We start from the raw sequence: 6,700 nt of genomic DNA, 5'->3' as shown, positions 1-6,700 counted from the left end.
GTAGGCCTGGAGTGCATTAGAGCAAATTTCCTGGGTAGGATGGAAGCCGCAGAAGGTGTGATGCAACCAGAGGGGCCCCTTTGTGGCGAGCGCAGAGCTCCTGCGCAGCGGCTCCTGCCCCCAGGGGAAAGGTGGATGGCTGTCCCTGGCTGGCAGCAGCTCAGCCAGTAAAAGGCTGGCAGCAGCACTTGAGGCGCACCTGGCTGGGAAGGGGGAAAGCGCCTCCCGCAGGGTGGCTGAGCCCAGATTTCTTTCTGCGGTGACAAGCTTGGCTTAGGGCTGCACATGTGAACCCACCTTCCAGGTCTCTGCCAGACCTTGGTGGTCCCAGGTCCCGCAAATGAAAAACAGCACCTGCAAGCCAGAAGAAGAGGAGCCCAAGGACAGGTGATGCACCCAAGGGCCACCTGAGGGAGAGCAGCTCCAGGCTTCGTGCTGCAGGCATCCTGCTTCCCCCACCCCAGTCATTTGGGCATTTATTAGAAAATGGCAGAAGGCTCCCAATGGTTTCCATTGGGCCAGGCAGGGGGCGGGGATCTCCACTTCTTCTTTGTCCACCTTTGATCTTGCCTGAAATCTGCAAGACTCTAATATCCAAGGGGCTTTTTAAAAAAAGAGACTGAAAAGAAGGGAAAAGAAGCTGTGGGGGCATGGTGGGGGCTGGCGGGGGCATGGCAGGAAGCGTTGGGGAAATTAAAATTCAGCTCCAGCAGAAGGCTGCACTGCTTCAGCATGGCTGTTCTCCCTCCATCGATCGGTTCCAGCATTTGACTTTCAACCATGACAAAACTGTGGGCAAATTAATTGTTCTCCAGGATATTAGGCATCAGAGTCTATTAATCCTCTCTGGAGTCAGATGCACTATGAATACTAATGCAAGCCACGGTGGGGAGAGGCGGGGGGACGCTGCAATCATGTTGTTCTGAGGCTGACTTGATGCTGCTGCTTTTTGGGGAGGGGGGAGATGGCTGGTGGAAGGAGGGGGGACAATGAAGCCCTTCTGTGCTCGTCAGCCATTTGCTGCTGTTTTAGTGAGATCTCTGGCGGATTAATATTGGGAAGGAGGAGGAGGAGAACGGCATCAGATGGCAGATATTCCCAGAGTTAAGAAAGAAGCACTCCAAACCTTGAAAGTGCAGGATGCCCCCAAACCCGGAAACACCCACCCACCCCTTCCCCACTGGCTTTTCTGTCAGAAAGAGGGGTGGGTGGGGAGAGAAGGGGGTTTAACTAGCCGAGCAGGTTTTGTATCAGGATTCTAACCCGGGACAGGGAAGTCACGGTCAAATTCCTGCCTAATGACACCCAAACGCAGGCCCACCTCCAGCCCTCGCCACTTGGTCCACAGGGGGAAACACAGAACAGTTTCCCTGCATTACTTCAGTTGACTTAAATTTTGGTGTAAGTCTTTGGGGACGACTCTTTTATCCTTCATTTCCACTCCCCTGGTAACCCCCCCCCCAAAAAATATTGGCTTCTATGCTCCTTAAAATAAGATGAAGAACAATGAGCAGCCTCCCTCCAAGCTGAGTTGACTTCAGCAGCGCAAGGGGCATTGCGGTCAGTGCCACCCTGTGGGCTGCCCACCAGGGCAACTCCGCTTCATGCTGCTGCTTAGCAGGTATTGGCCAAGGCAGGGAAGGTGGCAGCTGCAGGGAGGCAGCTGCTGTGGCCCATCAGGGTTGCCAACAGCCTGGGGCACGCAGCGGGGGCGGCTCTCCTGCCCAAGTATGTGCTAGGCCAGTGGAGTCTTTCCTCCCTGGTCACCCTGCAGGGTTCACCCAATGCCTTTGGGGGGGGGGGTTCAGAAGAGAAAGGGTGGGTATACTTAAAAGCCACCAACATCTACTTTTGAGGACAAAGTGGCTTACGGAAGACAAGAACAAAACTCACAGAAGCAATTCTAAAAACTTTATTGAAATAAATTAGTTGGCAAATGAAGCATTAGAGCAGAAGAGTATCTTAGCCCCCAAAAGTGAAGGCCTGGACTTCCCTGGGGAAAGAGAATGTGAAGGGAGGAGGTCTTGGCAGAGTTCTAAGCAGCCCCAGAAAAGGCCCTGCTTCTTCTCCTTCTGGAGTCCAGTCTCCCCTGTACATGATATGGAAGCACAGCCTTCCGAGTAGATTATGTGAGTGCCTATATGGAAGGAGCCATTCCACAGAGGCCCCTGCCCCAAATTAGGCCTGCAAATGAGCCATCAGCCAGTTCTGCAAACATCTTGTGAGAGACGGCATAGGAAGATGCCATCTTGCAGCAATTGCTGGTCAAGCGGCCTCATTCTGCCCTAGCCAAAGTTTCTGGACCATCTTCAAGGGCTGCCTGAAGCCAAATGCATTACAGCAGTCTAATTGGGAAATCACCACATCAGGAATGAATGTATGTAGATCTTCATCCCTGGATCTAGCAAGTCCACCCCATCCCTGGCCAAGCTATGAACCTGGTCCTTTGGAGAGAATGTGACCCCACTAAGGCTCCCACGACTTGTCTGATTAGGCCCATTAAATGCACAGACTGCTCCAGCACAGTGCATAGACACAAACCCCTGGGAGGGGCAATGGGGTTATCACCTACCGGTACTTCCCAGACCCATTCAAAACTCAATGCATATTTAACATGTTAGTGCAAACCTGTCGGAGGGCGTCAGGTGGCGGCAAAGAAAACAAGGACTGGGTGGGGGCTGTGATGAGGGTGTGCCGTGTGATACCAAACAGCACATACCTCTCCGTGGCTCATGAGCAACATGCCAAGATGGTTGTGTGGTTGACTCCAGGATGGCCATGACATCAGCCAAGGCTCTAAGCCAAGAAAGCAGAAAGCCCTTTGGAATTCTTCCTGGAAGCCACTTTGAGATGTCCCTCCAATAAGATCTTCTGGCAGCCATCCTCTGCTGCCATTATTATTATTATTATTATTATTATTATTATTATTATTATATCCTCTTGTGGGACATGGCCTTTTTAGTCTCTGGAGAACTGCTGGAGGCTAAGGAAATGACAGATGGTCTAGCAATGCAGAACTGGCTATGAAGAAAGTAACTCTGTCATGGGATGAGAACAAAACAACAGTCCTAGAAGAGGCCCTAGAAGAGAACAGGACCCGGGAGCTCTTGGGACCCTCTTGGTCCCACCTCTATCGCCCCATTGCCTCCACAACTTCAGTAGAATTGGAGCAGCCCCATCTAAGGAGAGCACAGCTATTACCCAACCCTTGAACAGACCAGATATTTATGGCTGTGTAAACACAGCACGGGCTCCTTCCGCATGATTTGGAGCTAAATGCAGTGTTACTTAATTAATGCACATGCAGCACAGGAAACCATGACACCTATTAGAGTCCACAGGAAATTGGGATCCTCCCGGGGCCTCTGTAGATGGATGCTGGTGGAAAGACAAAGGGCCTGCCAGGCTGGCCAGGAGAAAAAGAGAGGCGCCCCCCCACTTGGATCTGAGGAGCACCCAGGAGGAGCCTTGACCAGGCACAGCAGCAGGAGGAAAGCTGTAGCTGCTGCACTGCTAGAGGGGCAGCCCCAGGAAAGCTCCCTCTGAGATGCAGTGGGGCTGGGAGGATCCCTTTCCTTGATGGGGTGAGGCAGCTTGAGATGTGCCTGCTTCCTGGGGGCTGCCCCCCGCAGTCGATGGGCATTGCCAAAACGATGTGTGAGCACCGTGGCATGTCATCAATTGTGTGTGGTGGGGCTTACCTTCACCCCCTCCAATATTCGATTCAAGTTGGCACCTCTGTTCCTGAAGCACTCCAGGAGAAGCAGCATGCCAGCACCCTCTGTCCTCCTCCTGCTGCTGCTCCTGCTGCTGGGAGTGGTAGCTGCCTTTCCTGGGTGCCTTCGAAGTGGGCTGACCCTTTTTGCTGAAATGGGCAGTGCATGGATCAGGCTGTGAGCTCATCAAGGTGCCCCTGGGGGCTGAGAAGGAACCTTTTCAAGCCAGAGGCCTTGCAGAGAAGAGGAGCATTTTGCAGGAATGAGAAAGAAAGGTCTGTCAGTGCAAATCAGAAATGCATGGGGGCGGGGAGAGAGAAAGGGAGAGATCTCTGGGGGCTGAAGGCTAGTACAGCTGCAACAACAAAGAAAACATATGGAGAGTAGGGGGGGGAACGATGATCCCCCTCATGCTTCTCTCAGTCTCCGGCCAGTTGTTGATTTACAACTGTTTTTCTTCTATTCCCCCTGGGGGGGTGGGCTCTGAGCTGGGCAAAGCATCTGAGATGCCCATTTCCTTCTTTGGAGAACTTTGGAAAGGAGAAACTCCCAGGCTGGCTGCCCCCCAGTCTCTGAGAGTGTCTGCAGCCTCCGACCTTGGCTCAAATGGGACATCCCCTGGGAAAGCTGAGAGTAGGTGGTGGAGATTCTCACACTACGGACTCTGCTGTGAAAGGGAAAGCCTTGGGGAGGAACAAGACCAAGGAAAAAGCTGCTCCACAAAATTAAAGAGCCCCGAAGTCCATCCACTGTATTGCCCAGAGGAGTTGGTACCTGGAACCTGGTGGTGGGTTCCCTGCTCCTGATCCAAGTGGGGGCCACCACAGTACAATCAAGAACAACTCACAAAGACCACTCAAAACACCTGAGGGTTGAGATGCCTCCTTCTGACCTTGAACTAACCTCTGGTTTCTTGACCCATAAAGGGAGGAAAGACCAAACGCAGAGGTGAATATTGCAGTCTTTGCATTCACTCAGATCGCATTCCCAGTGTGCTCCCTCTTGTTCTGTGCATGGGCAGCACATTGGGTAAGTTTGTAGGAGTCCCTTGCTCAGCCTTTGCAGAGAGAGAGGCCTACTTCGAGATGAATCATCATCATAAGCTTTGCTTAGCATGAGCTGCTCCAGAACTCAGACATAGGGCAGGCAAGGCCCATTTTGTTGCTATGGAGCAGCTCCCATTTTGCAGTTGCATCTTAGCTAAGGACTCATCCACATTTCCGCTCGTCCCGTACCTAAAAGACACGGGTCCAAGTCATTTTCTGCTTCTCCCATCCTTTCTAGTAGTGGCGTATCATGGGGGGGCTGGGGGAGCATGGTCCCAGGCACATTTTTTGAGGGGGCGCAGTTAGGTGCCGCTTCCTTGTGCCTGGCCACCGTTCTGCTCCCAGGTGTTCCCAAGGTGCGCTTTGTGAGGGGTGTGCCCAAAGTGCGCTTTGCCCTGTGTGCCCACCCCAGGTAGTGTTTGTGTATGCGCCACCACTGCTCTCTAGGCATGGGTCTGAGTGCCCTGCACTTTCCTTAGGAAAACATGCTCTTTACTGCTGAATCGGAACAAACTTGCCATTTGTTCTGATTCAGCGGCAGACCCTGATGGAAAGTGGCACGACAAACAGAGGTGTGGACAAGCCCTAATCTGGGGTGAAATGTTGTTTTGCCTCTCTTCTAAACTTTTACAAAATTCTGATTTATTCTCATATGGGTGCATAGAATCCCACCAGGTGGGATTACTTTTACACCAGTTATTGTAATCTCCATAACAATAATTCTACCATTACAATCTTTAAAAATCTGCTTCGTTTCTAATTTAGCATTTACATATAGGACCACTCCTCTTATCTTTCTTTTTTACTTATCAGATGTTATAAATTCCACTTTTGAAAAGCCAAACTGAACTGCCCTTTGGCAACTGGCCAGTGTGAAGGAAGAGTTGGACAACTGCATTTCAAATATCAGGGCTTAAAAGCAGAAGGGTAGAAGCTGCACACCTGTGAAACCTCCCTTCTTTGGGAAGCAAGGGGGCAAACAGAAAGCTCCCCCAGCCCCTTCTGGTGGAGCTCTGCCCCCCATCTCCTCTCTTCCCCCTGCGCTATGCCTGGAGTAGGCCTGGCTTTTATTAAGCCCATTTGGAGGTTCAGCTCAGGCCTTGACAGCTGACCACACTTGCTCAAAAGAAATAAGAAAACTCTTGTCAGGATTCCCCCGCCCCACCCCGCCCGTCCTTAGATGTGTAATGGGTTTCTTATGTACCAGCAAAGAAAATCTCTCTCAACTGGATCACCCATTTTCTTGTCAAAAACTCTTCGGACAAAAGCTAATCACGAATAAAATGCCTTGCCATTTTTCAAAAGAGTTCCCCTATTTGAAGTCAGAATGTTTTGTGTGTGAGAGAGAGTTTAAAGGAGTCTAGAGAATCTGAGGATAATGCAGACCAGAGAAGGGGTGAAGGCAAAGCTCTTGGGGGCCCCCTGCTCCCCAAGAGAACAGCAGCAGGAGCTCTGCTTCTCCGGAGGCTCTGGCTCACTCGCAGGGCACCTCATTCTTCTGCCTCTTTGGGTGGATCCAGATCCACAGCGGAGGGTGGGAGCCATCCCTTGACGGCTGCCAAGTGGACAGCAGAGAGCCCCCTATCTCCTGGCTGGCCTCCGGCATTTCACAACATGAGCTTTTGCGATGGGCCTGAAGCCACCCTCATCTCCAGCAGCTCACCTGAATGCCTCCAGCTGCAGCCAGCTCCCCTCTCTGGAGCCACAGAAGAGACAATGAGGGCCCCCAGCTGTGCTTATAGGGGTTGTGTGAACCGCATGATCTGGTTCGGATCCTGCAGCATCAGCTCATGCCACAAGAAGAGCGGGCTTCGTGGCTTAGGCCCTGAAAGACTGAAAGCTCATAATGAAAACAGTTCCCTGTTTTCTTAGTATTACTTGAGTTTAACAACTCCCCCCCCCCAGCACTTTCTGTGCTACCTCTCACCAAACAAAGAC

This window comes from Podarcis raffonei, chromosome 16, assembly GCF_027172205.1.
Source record: "Podarcis raffonei isolate rPodRaf1 chromosome 16, rPodRaf1.pri, whole genome shotgun sequence".
NCBI classification, from domain to species: domain Eukaryota; kingdom Metazoa; phylum Chordata; class Lepidosauria; order Squamata; family Lacertidae; genus Podarcis; species Podarcis raffonei.
The sequence above is the reverse complement of the archived record's forward strand: the minus strand, read 5'-3'. Positions refer to the sequence as shown.